Source organism: Zea mays, chromosome 4 (assembly GCF_902167145.1).
Source record: "Zea mays cultivar B73 chromosome 4, Zm-B73-REFERENCE-NAM-5.0, whole genome shotgun sequence".
NCBI classification, from domain to species: Eukaryota; Viridiplantae; Streptophyta; class Magnoliopsida; order Poales; family Poaceae; genus Zea; species Zea mays.
Window position 1 is genome coordinate 34,878,296 of NC_050099.1, and position 19,221 is coordinate 34,897,516.

The window sequence follows — 19,221 nt, forward strand, 5'->3', positions numbered from 1 at the left end:
CAGAGAGTTAAAATATCCAAAGGGAGCATTGGTGTTCAATGGGACAAATGAGGATGACTTCCTATACTGCCTCCCTGATAACAAATAATTATCTGTCTGCCGAGAGATGGCTAGAAGTATGGGGTTCCCGAAGCTCGAAGCTGGATTATGTGCTATGACGAAGGAGGATCTCGCGGACAGTCTTGCGTATAACAGCCTAAAGGTATGGGAATTAGACGTTTTTGAAAAAATTTTACAATACGTAATTCATTCTTTTATTCTTATACCAATTCTTTACATATAGGGCTTAATCCTAAGCAACGCATTAAGAGCACAAAAGAGTGCCGAAGATGAGAGCTATGAAATTGCGTTCAACAACCTTCGGTCAGAAGTTATTAAACTGAGAAACGAAGCTCTGGAAAAGGATAAAATTTTACTTACATTGTTAGACAAGGTAAAAAAGGACGAAGCTGCCTCAAAGATCCAGGCCGAAGCCCAAAAACGTGAGATTAAAGATCTTCAGAAACAGCTAGCTAGAGCTAAAGAGGAACGTGTGCTTGAAGAAACAAAACGAGAGCTTAGTGATCAGTTGGTTAATCATTTAGAGTTAAGTGCTCAGGAGCTTCGTGCATCCCAGAGGAAATGCTATGTTAAATCTATAGAATGCGTCAAAAAGATAAAATCCAGCTTCGCCAGTGTTGGCGCATTTTCTAGCGAAGAAAGTTTCTCCAGAGGCAATCCCGAAGGTCCATTGGAATGGATTAGTCATGAAGCAGAAGCTTTCGAGGAAATCCTGAGCAGCCGCGGTGATATCTGCGCATTTTCGGGCGCCAGAGGAGTTGCTACTGTTCTAGAGAAGAAAGGTTGTGATCATATTAAGCTGCTTGCGCAATCCGAAGCCACTTTATCCGCTGAAGATATTAAAGACCCCTCGACCGAAGCTAGCCAAGTTGGTGGAAAATTTTTCACCGACGTCTGGGATAATGGTGGCCGAGAAATGGCAAGAGAAATTATTCAAAGAAGTGAAAAGGGCATTCACGATGCTAAAGAAGTGGCTAAGGCTGCTGAAAAGAGCGCAGAGCCCGAAGGTCAATTAGGTATTAATTAATAGTTTGTGTCGTGTTGTAATTTTTATTTCAAACTTTGTTCGCGGTTTGTAATAGTAATGCAAAAATATTCTCTTCCCTCAGAACCTGCTGGATCGTTTGTTGACCCTCACACAAAAGGGGATGACGAAATTAAACAAATGGCCGAAACTATCGTGGATAAAGTTGTTGAACAGCTTCTAAATGAGGCTGCCGAGGTAGTATTAAGAGAAGACTAGGTGTTATTAGGAAAAACAGTTGAAGTGTGATTTATGTAATATTTGGTACATTTGAATGTAATATACAAGTCTCTTTTCATTATTCAATTCTTTACGATGCATGAAACTTTACATACGTACCGCTTTTGAGCCTTCGGCGAAAAAACACCTTCCCTTCTTTTCATGCTTCGTGAAGAAAAAATTTTATGTATCACAACAATGTCCATAGTGCTCAGATGAAGAATATCCAAGCTTCGTGAAAACATTCTCCGAAGCTATACTCCGAAGATGAAGATTGCGTCTCCTTGTGACAACACGATTTTCACTCTTTCAAAGCATACTTCCGAAGATCAATATTGTGTCTCCTTCTTGTGCTATATGCAACATGATGTATGATGCTTATGCTATGCAAAATGATGTGATGATGTTATGTTACGTAGATGACATTTTTTCCGAAAGATACACACATCCCCACACAATATTTTTGTATCAACGCTGATTCTTCGCTGTAAGCTCTGCATTCCCTTAGGAACGTCTTTGGAGCTTCTTCGCCTTTTACTTAGGCGGTATAAGCTCTGCATTCCCTTAGGAACGTCTTTGGAGCTTCTTCGCCTTTTACTTAGGCGGTATAAGCTCTGCATTCCCTTAGGAACGTCTTTGGAGCTTCTTCGCCTTTTACTTAGGCGGTATAAGCTCTGCATTCCCTTAGGAACGTCTTTGGAGCTTCTTCGCCTTTTACTTAGGCGGTATAAGCTCTGCATTCCCTTAGGAACGTCTTTGGAGCAAAAAACTTACACTGCGCTCCCTTTGGAACGACTTTTTATAACTTCAGCAACTTACTCTGCGTTCCTTAGAACGACTTTTTGTTACTTCGAAGGATTTTTAATAATTCGAAGGTCCTCCGCAAACTTTCAAGCTTCAGCAACTTAAGCCTTCGGAGAAAATAGATTTCCCTTATGACCAACTACAAAACTATTACATGAAAATCGAAATGTTCTTTATTATACAGAAAATAGAACTAAATGGAAAAAAAAACTGCTATCAAGGTAGGATACTTGTCAATAAATGTGCTTTGACTCCGGCACGGTGCTGTTGACTGTACGAGCTTCGGACTGCTCTCTGAAGTCCCTTTGGTGTGGAGCATATTGGCTCCCTTCTGGCTGTTGGCCTTGTTGCAGCGGTGGTGGAGGTGGAGGTTGTTGCCAGGAAGCTTGAGGTTGACTTGCCGAAGCAACAGAAACTGCAGGGTGGTTACCTACGTATTCTGGGATGTAAGGCACATGGTACGAAGCAGTATGCATGACCTGCTTCGGCTGAGCTTGTTGTGCTGCAGCTTCGGCTATCTCCTTTTGCTTTTGGATGGTAACATGGCACATCCTGGTGGTATGGCCCTTGTTTTCACCGCAAAACAAGCAAAATATTCTCCTTGGTTGATCTCCAAACCTTCCGCCAAAGCCCCTGGCGCCTCTTCCTCTTGGAGCTGGTGGCCGGAAGAAGCTTTGTTGTTGCCCCGAAGCCTGTGAGGAGGGCTGCGGCCTGTGCTGCTGACTCCCCTTATCATCACTTTGAGTAGAGTTATGGATGGACCTGACATGCCTCGGATAGAATCTTCCTCCGAAGCCCCTGGTCATCTCAGAAAATCTGAAAGCCTCCTCCCTTCTTTGGCGAAAATCATTGTCGGCACGAATGTACTCGTCCATCTTTTGGAGCAGCTTCTCCAGAGTCTGAGGGGGCTTCCTAGCAAAATATTGAGCTGCAGGTCCAGGACGAAGCCCCTTGATCATGGCCTCGATGACAATTTCATTGGGCACCGTTGGTGCCTGCGCCCTCAAACGCAAGAACCTTCTGACATACGCCTGAAGGTATTCTTCATGATCCTGAGTGCACTAGAACAAGGCTTGAGCAGTGACCGGCTTCGTCTGAAACCCTTGAAAGCTGGTTAACAACATATCCTTCAGCTTCTGCCATGAAGTGATTGTTCCTGGTCGAAGGGAGGAATACCAGGTCTGAGCAACACTCCTGACAGCCATAACAAAAGATTTTGCCATGACTGCAGCATTGCCACCATACGAAGACACTGTTGCTTCGTAGCTCATCAAGAACTGCTTTGGGTCTGAATGGCCGTCGAAGATGGGAAGTTGGGGTGGCTTATAGGACGGGGGCCAAGGTGTAGCCTGCAGTTCAGCGGACAGAGGAGAAGCATCGTCGAAAACAAAATTTCCCTGATGGAAATTGTCATACCAGTCATCTTCGTTGACGAAGCCCTCCTGATGAAGGTCTTTCTACTGAGGCCTTCGGGTCTGCTCATCGTGAGAAAGATGGCGAACTTCCTCAGAGGCTTCGTCTATCTGCCTTTGCAACTCAGCTAGTCGGGCCATCTTCTCCTTCTTCCTTTGCACCTGTTGATGTAGCATCTCCATATCCCTGATTTCTTGGTCTAGCTCATCCTCCTGAAGCGTCGGGCTGACGGCCTTCCTCTTCTGGCTTCGGGCCTCCCGAAGAGAGACAGTTTCCTGGTTAGGGTCCAGCGGTTGCAGAGCTGCAGCCCCAGTCGCTGAAGCTTTCTTCGGTGCCATAGCGAGATTCTATGGCTTCCGAAGGTGTTCAAAAAACTCGAAGTGGAAGTGAGTTCACCGGAGGTGGGCGCCAATGTTGGGGACTTGTTCTCAAGTGCTATGAGTTAAGAACAAGGCAACACAGAGAATGTTAAACAATAAAATCCTTCGTCCTTTGAAACATTATTTCCCTTAGGAAATAACGATCTTCGGACGAAGGTCATGAAAGACGAACCTTCATCGTCACAATATACATTAATGAAAGGCGAAGCATATGAAACATAAAAGATAACATGAATAATCATATAAAATCATCCATTTAACTTTATTATATCATCATGGAAAAATAAAGACAATATCGAATTATAAATGTACCTTCGGCTTGGAAGGAGGTGAAAATACAAGTGTGACGTAAAAGCAAATGCCAAGTCAGCCTGAACAGTACGGGGTACTGTTCATCTATTTATAGACGTGGGACGCAGCCCATGTAAAATTACATTCATGTCCACTACATTTGCTAATGACTTATGAGGATCTGTCAAAGCCTAAGTAGTCTTTTCATCTTTAAGTCGGTTCCCCTTTCTGCCATTATGCCGAAGCTCCCCTGCGCATAGCTTCGACTATGCACCATCCCTCGTACGGCTTGGTGATCAGCCCGTCCTTCATCTCAATCCTCCTTCGTCTAGCTTAAGCTTCGTCCTGATCGTACTTCATGTTTATAGTCTGGGTCCGAAGATATCTGTTCATGCATTTCACTTGGAAGATATTGTCAAATTATGTTTTTGAGGACCTTCGGAGGACGAAGGCCCCCAACACACCTATTCTCTCTCCATCCTAGTATATGGGAGATTGTAGAGAGTGGAATGCACTTTGATAGCACGGATAATCCCATGTTCATTAATGAGCAAATTCATAAGAATGCACAAGCTACTACTGTTCTTCTAGCTTCATTGTGCAGGGATGAATACCACAAAGTGAGTGGCTTGGATAACGCCAAGCAGATCTGGGACACCCTCAAGATTTCTCATGAGGGGAACGATGTCACCTTGCTCACCAAAATGGAGTTGGTGGAGGGAGAGCTTGGACGATTCGCGATGATAAGGGGCGAGGAGCCAACCCAAACATACAACCGGCTCAAGACCCTTATCAACAAAATAAGGAGCTACGGAAGCACGCGATGGACGGACCACGACGTCGTCCGATTGATGCTAAGGTCCTTTACCGCTCTTGATCCTCATTTGGTGAATAATATTCGTGAGAATCCCAGGTACACCAAAATGTCGCCCGAAGAAGTCCTTGGAAAATTCGTAAGCGGGCGAATGATGATCAAGGAGGCGAGATACGTGGACGACGCATTGAATGGTCCAATCAACGAGCCTCAACCCCTTGCTCACAAGGCAACAAGAAGCAAGGAGGCGCTACCTAGCAAGGTGGCACAAATTGAGGCGGACGGACTTAATGATGAAGAGATGGCTCTCATCATCAAGAGATTCAAGACGGCGCTAAAGGGTCGCAAGGGGCAGCCAAGCAAGACCAAGACAAAGGGGAAGCGCTCATGCTTCAAATGTGGTAAGCTTGGTCATTTTATTGCTAACTGTCCCTGAAAGTGCATTCATCCCTTTTGTGAGTTTTGGTGATTTGGATAACAACACATTTAAAGGTCTAACGAGTTTGCTAAGTGTTGAACAGGAAATTCAGTATGATGAACATACTTGAATAGTGTATAATGATCAGTGAACAAAGGTTCAACACGAGGTTAAATAACCAATGAGACAATGCAAATGGATATAATATGATCTCTATATTGGTTTGAATATATGGACAAGACCTGAGAAATCACTACATACATATGACCAGAATAGAGGACAAAGTGATTTAGAGGATTGGTCAAGCCAAAGAGAATAAGATATGAGGAATCGTGAATTGGCTTGACCATATTACTGTCAGTCCATATATGCTTCTATGAGAATCAAACTAGAGCTTGATTGATCTTGACAATTATATCTAGAAGACATTCAAGCAAGGTTCACAATATTGAAGAAATGATTCTCTCAATGGATGCTCAATTTGATGTGACTCAAGAATGGCTTGATAGGGTGAAGATAGCAAGGAAAGGGCTTCGAGGAACTAAGTGAAGGTGAAGGTCAAGCGACGGCTTGTAGACCGAGGTACCATGGCTAAGGTGAAGAAGAGAGTACTTGCACTAAGTCGATGAACTAATCAGCTATGAAGAGTTATAACATGTTGATGCATCAGTAAGGTGACTTGAAGCCATGATTTGAACTCATATAAGGTGATATGGTACAAGTCACTGGGTTTGATTTGAGTTTGCTTCAAAAGGTGAGACAAAGATGTTTGTGATCCTTATGAAGCAATGCCATGGAGAAATCACACATGAGACACCAATGACTCAAGGAGTTTACTTCATTATATTTTATTTAACTTGAGTATAGGAATCGTCGTACTATAAAGGGGGATCCAAAAAGAAGGTTGGTGTTTGCCAAAGCTCAAACCTCTCTATTCAAAAGCTATTTTTGAAAAGCAAAAATCTCTTTAACGTTCTATGGTTGACCGTGGTTAGGGTTGAGAAACCTAGAGTGTTCTTGCTGAAAAGCAGCTGAACTTCTTCAACTGCAGCTGAGCTTTCCAGCTGAACTTGACTTCAGCTGAGTTGAGCTTCTTCAGCTGCAGCTGAGCTTTTCAGCTGAGCTGAACTTCAGCTGAGTTGAGCTTTCTCAACTTCAGCTGAACTCAACTTCAGCTGTGAACCTCTTTGACCATACACCAGCTGAACTTGCCTCCGGGCAGTTGAGCTGGGGTTTTCTCTCCTAAACTCTCTGGTCAAGACCAGTTGAACTGGTCCTGAGGGGCAGTTCAGCTGGTCTCTGACCCCTCTGACCTCTGATCTGCAGTCTGCCAGTCAGACTGGCAAACAGATCGCCAGGAGCTGTCAGGGGCGGTTCAACCGCCCCCCCTGGGCGGTTCAACCGGTTTTGGTCAACTTTGACCAGTCTGCGGTCAGTCTGCGCGTCAGTCTGCCAGTCAGACTGGCAGACAGGCTGCCAGGCCTGCCAGGGGAGGTTCAACCGCCCTGGGGGGAGGCTCAACCGCCCTCAAACAGAAAAATCGGCCCAACGGCTAGTTTTGAGCTCCAACTATATATACTCACTCCTACCTCTCACCCCATAGCAGTGAGCACGATTTGAACTCCATTTCTAACCCAAGAAACACCTCCCTCTCTCTCACACACATCTCTTGCCTCTCCCATTTCAAATCTTTGGAGAGAAATCTTTGAGTGAGCTTGAGAGCTGCGGCTTTGTGCTTCATCTCTAAATCTCTCTTGCTCTTCTTCTTCATTCGAGCTTTGGTACTACATCGAGTTCTTTGTGGATTCATTACTCTTGGAGCTTCTAGCTCCTAGACGACTAGGTGTCTCTTGTGAGTCTCCAAATCTTGTGGAAGACCACAAGAAAGTTTGTATTACCCGCTCGTTTGAGCAAAGATTATTGTGTGGGCTTGACCTTTGTGGTCGGCAAAGGGAGGATTAGGGTTGAAAGAGACCCGGCTCTTTGTGGGCGCCTCAACGAGGAAGTAGGGCACCTTTTGTGGTGTGACCGAACCTCGGGATAAATCTTGTGTCTCTTGTGTTCTTGCTCATTGTGTTTGTTTGTGTTCTTCGTTCTCTCACCATTCCGTGGAAGATTGTTTATACCTTTTTTTGTGTGTGGATTTTGAGAAGTGCCCTTCTCAGATCTACTACTTTGAACCCTGTGGATCATTTAGAACATCTCATTTCCAAAGTTAACTGGGTGAATTTCGAGATCAATTCAGTTTTACCCAGTTTGCTTCTAGTTTTTGTTGAAAAAGTTTTAACTTGCCTATTCACCCCCCCTCTAGGCAACTTTCAATTGGTATCAGAGCCTAATCCTCGTTCTAACGCTTAACCGCGTGAGGAAAGATCATGTCGGGGGGACTAAGAAACGAAAGTGCTTCTAAGCTTGAAAAAGTTGAGATTGTCTCGACTTCATCTTTTGGTGCAGATGTTGATCCTAGGGCAATAGATCTTGCCATGAGAATCGCCGAAAGGATGTTCCTCAAAATGAAGGAAGATGAGGCGAAGAACAAAATTGAAGAAGAAAATGATCGATGGAGACCAAACGACGAATCCACCTCTTCACAAGGTTCGTCTTTCAAATCCACTTCTCATATGTGCTTTATTGCTAATGGGAGTGACAGTGAAAGCGAAAGTGAGGATGAGGAGGAGCAAGAAAGTGATAGTGAAGATGAGGATGATCTTCAACAATTCTTCGCTCAGCTAAGCAAGAAACATCGGATGAGCTTGCTTAAACTCATGAAAAGAGCGGAAGAACAAAAAGAAATGCTTCATAAGCAAGAAGACTTCCTCATCAGAAAAATTGAAGACTTAGAGAAGTTGACCAAAGAGCATGAGAAGCTAAAGTGCTCTCATGATGATTTGGTCCAAAGGTATGAAGACATTTCAATTGAGCAAATTAAAGTTGTTAATCATTCATCATATATTGCTCAATTAGAAAATAAAAATGCTATGTTCAAGAACACGATAGAAAGGCTAAATATTGAAAATCTAGCTTTGCAAGAAAAACATGATATGCTTGTGTGCTCTCATAATAAATTTATGGATTCACATATCATGTTAGAAATGGCTCATGAGGTTGTGTTAACTAATTTGAAATCATACCAACCTCACATGTGCACATGTGTTGAAATTGAAACTATATTACCATGTGCTAACAAATGTTGTTATCAAGCAAGCCAATCTTCCATTGAGCTAGAAATTTCAGGAATTAGTGATATTTCTATCACACAAGAAAATAAAGAGCTCAAGGAAGAAGTTGGAAGGCTAAGAAGGAGCTTAACACTTTTGAAGGGAAAGTGTCATGCTCAACCTTCTCACGATAACCGTGATAATATGGTGAAAAAGCTTGAGAAGGGGACAACCGTAGCATGCACAAAACCCCTTCAAAAGAATACCAAGCTTTTCAAGAAGGGCATGAGCAAAATCCATGGTAAGAAAATTAATGCTCATATGATTTGCTCTAACAATGTACCTATGTGCTTCAACAAAGAAAGATTAAAGAGAAGCGATAGGAGATGCTATGGATGCAAGGAGAAGGGCCATGAAATTGATTCATGCCCCCACATGAAGAATCAAGACCTTGCACGATCAAGAAAGATGACCATCAAAAAGGATGAAAGCAAAAGGCAAAAGCATTGCAAGGACAAGCATCGCATTTGCTACAATTGCCGTGAAAAAGGTCATCTATTCAAGGTTTGTCCAAAGGGTAAAACTCCTAAGCCTAACTTGTCAATACATTCAAATATGCTTAGGAGACCCAAATTTGACTCTTGTGCTAGAAAGGTGATGAGTTCACCACATTCTAGGACCAAGGCTATTTGGGTGCCTAAGTCCTTATTGGCTAACCTTGATGGACCTATCATGAGATGGGTACCAAAATGTACTTAATAAGTTTTGTAGGTACCCAGAGATGATATGAAGCTTTGGGGTGCTTGAGCGGTTTAACTCAATTCTTACCTCAAGCTATCAATCTTACATTGTCTATCCTTTAAGATTGACCCAAAGATGAATTGTGTTGTTATATCACTAACTTCATATTCATCTCTAGCAAGAACTTGTGTTGTAGGGAATAAGGATTAATCTTTGTGGGAATCAAGCAAAAGGCCTACAACCAAGTGATATCCAAAGGATGGTAACAATTAATTCTTAAGTGCACATTGCTTTTAATTGGTATATTCCTTTGTGTCTTTTGTATCCACATAGGAAAAATGAAGCACTTGAGAATGAACTTAAAAGATTTTACCTTGCTTTGGAAAGGATCTAATTATATGGTAGATTGCAAGTTCATATTTTTATATTGTGACAATCTACATGCTTTAAATTGATTGTATGTATCTTGTGGCATATTTCAAGTTAATCATCATATTATTGCCATGACCTAGACATAAAGAGTATTATCCCATGTTCTTAAATGATTAGAGTGCTAAGTAAGAAATTCAAATTCTTAAAGCACTTATCAAAAGGGGAATTCTCTATATGACTAAAGTTGTGAGACTAATGTTCTTATCTGAGTGATTTATGTAGTTTCACAACATGAGAATGTGTTTCTAAAATAGAGTGTGTCATTCAATCTATGCGTACATTTTAAAATTTGAAATGAGGTTTATTGTGGAAAATTATTTTAAAATTTTCATTCCAAGCTCAACTGGTCTGACCAGCTGAACTTTCTAGCTCAGCTGGGGAGACCAGCTGAACTTTTGAGTTGAACTTCAGTTCGGCTGGTATTCACCAGGAAACCCCCTGGCTGAAACCGGTTGAACTGGTGTCCAGGACCGGTTGAACCGGTCTGGCACAGTTTGACCGGCCAGTCTGACCATTTTTTTCAGACTGCGTCAGCCCTTTTTCAGACGCCTTTTTCAGTCTGCAACAACACCTTTTCAGCTTTATTTTTGCAGACTTTTACTGTTTCATTTGGTATATGACCAATTATAGTTCCTTTCAAGTGGCATTCTTTCAATTGGTAATAATCTATTTTATGGAAAGAAATGCCAATATGAAGGTTAAATTCCGTTTGGCTTAAATTTGTAAATTAATGCATATTGTGAATTCACTGCTCCATGTGCATTAACTTAAAAGGAATTTAATTTATGCCTTTACGCCTCATAAATGATGATTTGTTTGCCATTCATATATAGATATCATCATTCATTAAATACTTCCTTGTACTACTAATACCTTTTTTTCAAAGTGTTTTATCGACTAGTTTAAAAAGGAAAAGAGATAACAAAGAAGGAAGTCTCCACAAATGATGAAAAGAATACTAAGGTGACACCACCACAGATAGTAAGATCTATCAAATTGGTATAACAAATGGTACATTCTATATGGTGGTAAGTATTCTTAGGCATAAGTTAATTCATTGCAAATTTGTCATGCCTTGACCAATATATGTAATGTACTCCTCATGAGACTCTTAACTGAATTGAAAGTGCATATGGCAAGTCATTCAAATACTTGATGCACATATCTAGTGGGAGAACATTATATATCTTGTGTCATAGAGAATAAGTTTCACTTGAGTAAGCTATACTAAGACAATCCAAAATGGTAAATTTGTATCTCATTCATATGGATTGTAATCTTTGTTTTCTAAATAGCTACTCTTGATGCAGTTTAAAATTCCCTTATCGTTAATTCTAAAAGTGCATAAGAATATTTTTGTTGATATTCATCACATACATATGCACTAACATGGATATGATTGTTAAACTGTAAAAGGTACAATTAGTGATCCATACTCTCTAAATTTTGGAAACCCATATTTTGATATCTTAGAAATCTACTTCAATCGATATCCATATGCTTCACATTGAATTGGATCACTAAGTTGTACATTCCATGCATAACTTGTCTTTATGATATGAATGCTTGTGTGACTAACCTTGATAAGCTAGGTGCACTCAAAGTCAAGCTAGGTTCATCATCAAGAAGGCAACACAATGATGTATCAAGAAAAGGAGAAAAGGCTCCTATTCTTAACTCTAGCTTTTATCTGTGTGATTAAATATTGACTTAAAACCATGTAAGATGGTTGTCAAGTATATGTGGGTGCCTACACAAAGAGAAAGGCCACAATAAAGATTGTGTGGGTACTCAAGGCTCTTACTACTAATCTCAAAGGACCCAATTCAAATTGGGTACCAAGATATGAGGCTTAAACTTGTTTTGCAGGATCACTCCTTCAATGGATCAAGTTGGGTGCTCGATAATGAATGTATAAATCATCTTTGGAGATAGTAGCAAGGGTGGTAACAACTGAATCTTAAGTGCAAATTATTTTCAAATCTTATCTCTTTTGTGACTTGTGTAGCCACTAAGGGAAAAGAAGCACTTGAGGATATACATCAGTTGTTGATTATGAAATAAAGGTCTAATTGGAAGTTGAATGAATATTATCATATGGTGAACAATCCAAAATTATGTGACGTATTCTCTATCTAGTTAATTTAGATTTGATTCTTCTATATTAGACACACACCATAATATGGATTAAGTCATCCCTCTAGGCTTCATTGAATAACCATGCATATTATCCATGTCATTCAAAATATATTGTGCATGAGGGTTCAAGGAAATTTAGTCCATATTATGAGGTTTCTCTATTTTAGCAACTCGCTTGCCTCCCACATATAAAATGGTTGCTAAATAAGAAACTAGTGCTTGTGCTACTAATGCCATCTCTTATGTTGAGTTTATCCATAGAAAATCTATGTTAAGAGATGGTGCTTGTTTTACATTGGATAAACCACAAGCTTAAAGGATACTATTCAATTAAAGTAAGATGAAGTTGATAAGAGGCCAAGGTATGAAAACTTCCTCTCCTTCAGTTGTTTTAGTATTCTATCCTTAGTGGGATGTTCCATAGTATAGGTTAATTTCCTTGCAATATAAAATGTTCAATAGTGCATATAACTTTGACATCAACTATATGTGTGCACTAATTTAAAGGAATTTAATCTATCTTTTTGGGTTTCAAGAATGATGATTCATTTTCCATCCACATATAAGGATTATCATTTGTGAAACCCTCCCTTGTGTTTCTAATGCTCTCTTTTCTAAGTGTTTAAATAAGGTCCTTCCAAGTGCTTTCAAGATGGATTCAAAATCCACGGATATAAGAGTCTTGGTTGTTTCAATCATTGAGTTTCAATGGGTCTCATATCAAGTTTGATTGAACCAAGCCAAGATCAATGAAGTTCAAGATCGCCTGGTTGGATGAAATCATAAAGAGAAAAGAAATCACAATGATTCAAGAAGGGAGTTACACTTTTTGTCAACCTAATAATGAAGATGTGGTGACATATTTATATGATATCCTTCATTATGAGGTTGAGGTTCATATTAGCATGCTTTACCCTCCAAGATTTCAATTGATATACTTTTAGTTCTTAAACTTTTAATTGGTTTAATTTTCATCATCTATGTAAAGCATGTTATGTTAAACCAAGATATAGTGCAAACATCTCCTTTAACCTCGCATTGTTAATGTGCATAAGTGTTCTTTGTGTACTCTTGCATGCACAAATTGAGGGGGAGTTTAGCCTATATCTTGTGAGGCTAATGATTTCTTCAAGTTCATGTTTTGTAGTCTCACACCTTGGAGAACATCAAATGAGGATGAGTGGTTCCAAGGAAATGATCAAATATTTACCACATGTCACCCCATGGATTAGTTCTATTGGGGAATGATATGTGTTCTCTAGCATAAATTCAATTGTTTCATATATATTATGCCTTGACCAAGATATATGATGAACTCCTCTAAGAATCTTATTTGAATCAAGTGCATGTTACAAGTAATTCGAGTACTTGATGCATACATTTAGGGGGAGCTCATTCTATATCTTGTGTACTTAAAGACTAACATTTTCTTTTAGTGAATTTGTGTAGTTCTTTGAAGAGAATGAGTTTCTCTTGATCGTTTAAAGAGGATAAGTTTCTCTTTGAAATGTCAAGCCTATCAAAAGCTAAGATAGAAATTCATGATTATAATGAAGACCATATGGCATGGAACAGAGGTGTGTCACTCCATGAACTATTGTATTACATTTGTGTATCTAGGCTCTTACAAGTTAGTGTATGCATATATATGCAATATCTTAAGTCACATCATAAAGTTGCACTTGAATCTTGGCTTAAAATATTGCATATCATGTCGATTAGTATACCGTTTGATTATGAGTAATTCCTTAAATTGGTGCCATTTCATATTTTCATACTTTATTTGTACCAAGGTTCAAATTGTAGAACTTAATCCCCTGGCCTCACAAGTCCAAGTGCATAAGCTAAACAAGTATTCATCACTTGTATGCACACATTTAGGGGGAGAATGGTCTATAATTTGCATCTTTGAGACTAACTTCATTTTCAAGTCTATTATGTGTGTAGTCTCAAATTAGAAAGGAATCTTCAAGCAAAGACAATCGCTTCCACTGCAAATTTTGATGAGTATCAAAGATTCTTTGCTCCAATAAATGTAACTTCTATACATTTCATAAGAGAATGAGTTTCTCTTGTATATGCTACTCCAACGTCATCTAAAATTGGTAAATATGTATCACATCTTTTTGGATTACAAATATCTGAAGTAGCATAGCTTATAGATTCTCCTGTCTAGAACTTAATTGATTAAATAGTGCACATGTTCCTTATGTTGCATGATTATGTTCAGTTGATACTCCTTTTATGCTAATGGTACTTTAAATTTCAAATAAGTACTCTCAACATATATCAATTGAATTCATATATATATGTGTGCACTAAAACTTGAGGAGAACTTAGTGTAATATGCTATTAGTGATCTATTTATCTATCAAATTGTATCAATTGGTGTTTTTCAATTGATATTTTTCATACATGATCACTAGTTGCATAATCCATACTTGTGCAATTTTCATGTTGCCTCTTGTTGTGATAAGAAAATGCTAGGTGACATCTAGACTCCAGGTATCAAGATTTATCTTTCAGTTAGTATGACAATCTTCATTTGCTATCTTGGACCTATGTCACAACTATACCAACTAGAGCTTGCAAATGAATTGTAAACCCAACACAAGTTTGGAACTCCCCTTGAAAAGGTAAAAATGCAAAGGTACATCATTTCATGTCACTTCTCCATTACCTTTGTGCCATCTAAGGACCCTTTTCATAATAGTGTGTTCCCATCTTGCTTAATCATAATTTCTACCCTTTATATTCTTTGTATCTTTTTTGGAGATTTATGACAAAGGGGGAGAAATTTTGTATTAAAGCTTACCTTTAATCTTATGTAACTAAGTGTTAGAAGACTTTTAAAAAGGGGAGAAATAATTAACAAAAGTGGGAATCATAAGAAAAACATAAGATGTAGAAAATTGGTAAGTGCATTCTTTGTCATGAGCATCACGTTTATTTTATGACACACTGCACCTAATGAATAGTATGATATAAGTTGCCTCCATACTTTGACCTAAATATGTGCTTTTGGCATTTGAGTACAAAAGTGTTATTTTCTGAAATGCACATATTTAGGGGGAGAAAACTATATCATAGGATTAAAATCTTTATTATCAAATCTTATGTAAGCTTTAAATGTGTTGTCATCAATCACCAAAAAGGGGGAGATTGAAAGTGCATTCATCCCTTTTGTGAGTTTTGGTGATTTGGATAACAACACATTTAAAGGTCTAACGAGTTTGCTAAGTGTTGAACAGGAAATTCAGTATGATGAACATACTTGAATAGTGTATAATGATCAGTGAACAAAGGTTCAACACGAGGTTAAATAACCAATGAGACAATGCAAATGGATATAATATGATCTCTATATTGGTTTGAATATATGGACAAGACCTGAGAAATCACTACATACATATGACCAGAATAGAGGACAAAGTGATTTAGAGGATTGGTCAAGCCAAAGAGAATAAGATATGAGGAATCGTGAATTGGCTTGACCATATTACTGTCAGTCCATATATGCTTCTATGAGAATCAAACTAGAGCTTGATTGATCTTGACAATTATATCTAGAAGACATTCAAGCAAGGTTCACAATATTGAAGAAATGATTCTCTCAATGGATGCTCAATTTGATGTGACTCAAGAATGGCTTGATAGGGTGAAGATAGCAAGGAAAGGGCTTCGAGGAACTAAGTGAAGGTGAAGGTCAAGCGACGGCTTGTAGACCGAGGTACCATGGCTAAGGTGAAGAAGAGAGTACTTGCACTAAGTCGATGAACTAATCAGCTATGAAGAGTTATAACATGTTGATGCATCAGTAAGGTGACTTGAAGCCATGATTTGAACTCATATAAGGTGATATGGTACAAGTCACTGGGTTTGATTTGAGTTTGCTTCAAAAGGTGAGACAAAGATGTTTGTGATCCTTATGAAGCAATGCCATGGAGAAATCACACATGAGACACCAATGACTCAAGGAGTTTACTTCATTATATTTTATTTAACTTGAGTATAGGAATCGTCGTACTATAAAGGGGGATCCAAAAAGAAGGTTGGTGTTTGCCAAAGCTCAAACCTCTCTATTCAAAAGCTATTTTTGAAAAGCAAAAATCTCTTTAACGTTCTATGGTTGACCGTGGTTAGGGTTGAGAAACCTAGAGTGTTCTTGCTGAAAAGCAGCTGAACTTCTTCAACTGCAGCTGAGCTTTCCAGCTGAACTTGACTTCAGCTGAGTTGAGCTTCTTCAGCTGCAGCTGAGCTTTTCAGCTGAGCTGAACTTCAGCTGAGTTGAGCTTTCTCAACTTCAGCTGAACTCAACTTCAGCTGTGAACCTCTTTGACCATACACCAGCTGAACTTGCCTCCGGGCAGTTGAGCTGGGGTTTTCTCTCCTAAACTCTCTGGTCAAGACCAGTTGAACTGGTCCTGAGGGGCAGTTCAGCTGGTCTCTGACCCCTCTGACCTCTGATCTGCAGTCTGCCAGTCAGACTGGCAAACAGATCGCCAGGAGCTGTCAGGGGCGGTTCAACCGCCCCCCCTGGGCGGTTCAACCGGTTTTGGTCAACTTTGACCAGTCTGCGGTCAGTCTGCGCGTCAGTCTGCCAGTCAGACTGGCAGACAGGCTGCCAGGCCTGCCAGGGGAGGTTCAACCGCCCTGGGGGGAGGCTCAACCGCCCTCAAACAGAAAAATCGGCCCAACGGCTAGTTTTGAGCTCCAACTATATATACTCACTCCTACCTCTCACCCCATAGCAGTGAGCACGATTTGAACTCCATTTCTAACCCAAGAAACACCTCCCTCTCTCTCACACACATCTCTTGCCTCTCCCATTTCAAATCTTTGGAGAGAAATCTTTGAGTGAGCTTGAGAGCTGCGGCTTTGTGCTTCATCTCTAAATCTCTCTTGCTCTTCTTCTTCATTCGAGCTTTGGTACTACATCGAGTTCTTTGTGGATTCATTACTCTTGGAGCTTCTAGCTCCTAGACGACTAGGTGTCTCTTGTGAGTCTCCAAATCTTGTGGAAGACCACAAGAAAGTTTGTATTACCCGCTCGTTTGAGCAAAGATTATTGTGTGGGCTTGACCTTTGTGGTCGGCAAAGGGAGGATTAGGGTTGAAAGAGACCCGGCTCTTTGTGGGCGCCTCAACGAGGAAGTAGGGCACCTTTTGTGGTGTGACCGAACCTCGGGATAAATCTTGTGTCTCTTGTGTTCTTGCTCATTGTGTTTGTTTGTGTTCTTCGTTCTCTCACCATTCCGTGGAAGATTGTTTATACCTTTTTTTGTGTGTGGATTTTGAGAAGTGCCCTTCTCAGATCTACTACTTTGAACCCTGTGGATCATTTAGAACATCTCATTTCCAAAGTTAACTGGGTGAATTTCGAGATCAATTCAGTTTTACCCAGTTTGCTTCTAGTTTTTGTTGAAAAAGTTTTAACTTGCCTATTCACCCCCCCTCTAGGCAACTTTCAGTCCCGACAATGATAGTGATCAGGATCAAGGGAACAAGAAGGAGAAGAAGAAGAACTATAAGAAGGCAAAGGGCGAGGCACACCTTGGCAAGGAGTGGGATTCGGATTGCTCCTCGTCCGACTCTGACAATGAAGGACTCGCCGCCACCGCCTTCAACAAGTCATCCCTCTTCCCCAACGAGCGTCACACATGCCTTATGGCAAGGGAGAAGAAGGTATGTACTCGAAACTCTACTTATGCTTCTTCAAGTGAGGACGAATCTAGTGATGAGGATGAAATAGATTATTCATGTTTATTTAAGGGCCTAGATAGAACCAAGGTAGATAAAATTAATGAATTGATTGATGCCTTGAATGATAAAAATAGGCTTTTAGAAAAACAAGAGGACTTGTTGTATGAAGAACATGACAAATTTGTAGAAGCACAAAAATCTCATGCCTTAGAAGTTAAGAGAAATGAAATGCTTTCTTGTGAATTATCTTCTTGCCATGAGACAATTTCTAGCTTAAGAAGCATTAATGATGATTTGAATGCTAAGTTAGAAATAGCTAGTAAATCAACAACTTGTGTAGAAAATGTTGTTATTTGCAATAGATGTAAAGATTTTGATATTGATGCTTGTAGTGAACACATAGCTTCTATTGCAAAGTTAAATGATGAAATGGCTAGTCTTAATGCCCAACTTAAGGCTAGCAAAAGTGATTTTGATAAACTAAAATTTGCTAGGGATGCCTACACGATTGGTAGACACCCCTCAATTAAGGATGGGCTTGGCTTCAAGAGGGAAGCCAAGAACTTAACAAGCCATAAGGCTCCCATCTCCGCCAAGGAGAAAGGGAAGGCCCCTATGGCAAGTAGTACTAAAAAGAACCATGCTTTTATGTACAATGATAGAAGACAGTCTCGTAGGAGTTGTAATGCTTTTCATTCACATGCCTATGATTCTTATGCTATGTTTGCTCCCAGCTCTTCCTATATGCATGGTAGAGATATGCCTAGGAAACATATTCATCATGTGCCTAGAAAGAATATTGTTCATGTTCCTAGAAAAGTTATGAATGGTCCCTCTACAATCTACCATGCTTTAAATGCTTCCTTTGCTATTTGTAGAAAGGATAGGAAGATAGTTGCTAGGAAATTAGGGGCAAAATGCAAGGGTGATAAAACTTGCATTTGGGTCCCTAAGACAATTGTTACTAACCTTGTAGGACCCAACAAGAGTTGGGTACCTAAGACCCAAGCCTAAATTTGCCTTGCAGGTTTATGCATCCGGGGGTTCAAGCTGGATTATCGACAGCGGATGCACAAACCATATGACGGGGGAAAAGAAGATGTTCACCTCCTACGTCAAGAATAAGGATTCCCAAGATTCAATCGTATTCGGTGATGGGAACCAAGGCAAGGTGAAAGGTTTAGGCAAGATTGCAATATCAAATGAGCACTCTATCTCTAATGTGTTTTTAGTTGAGTCTCTTGGATATAATTTACTATCTATCAGTCAATTATGTAATATGGGATATAATTGTCTATTTACAAATGTAGATGTGTCTGTCTTTAGAAGATGTGATGGTTCACTAGCTTTTAAGGGTGTACTAGATGGCAAACTTTATTTAGTTGATTTTGCAAAAGAGGAGGCCGGTCTAGATGCATGCTTAATTGCTAAGACTAGCATGGGCTGGCTGTGGCATCGCCGCTTAGCACATGTGGGGATGAAGAACCTTCACAAGCTTCTAAAGGGAGAACACGTGATAGGTTTGACTAACGTGAAATTCGAAAAAGATAGACCTTGTGCTGCTTGTCAAGCAGGTAAACAAGTGGGAGGAGCACATCACAGCAAGAATGTGATGACTACTTCAAG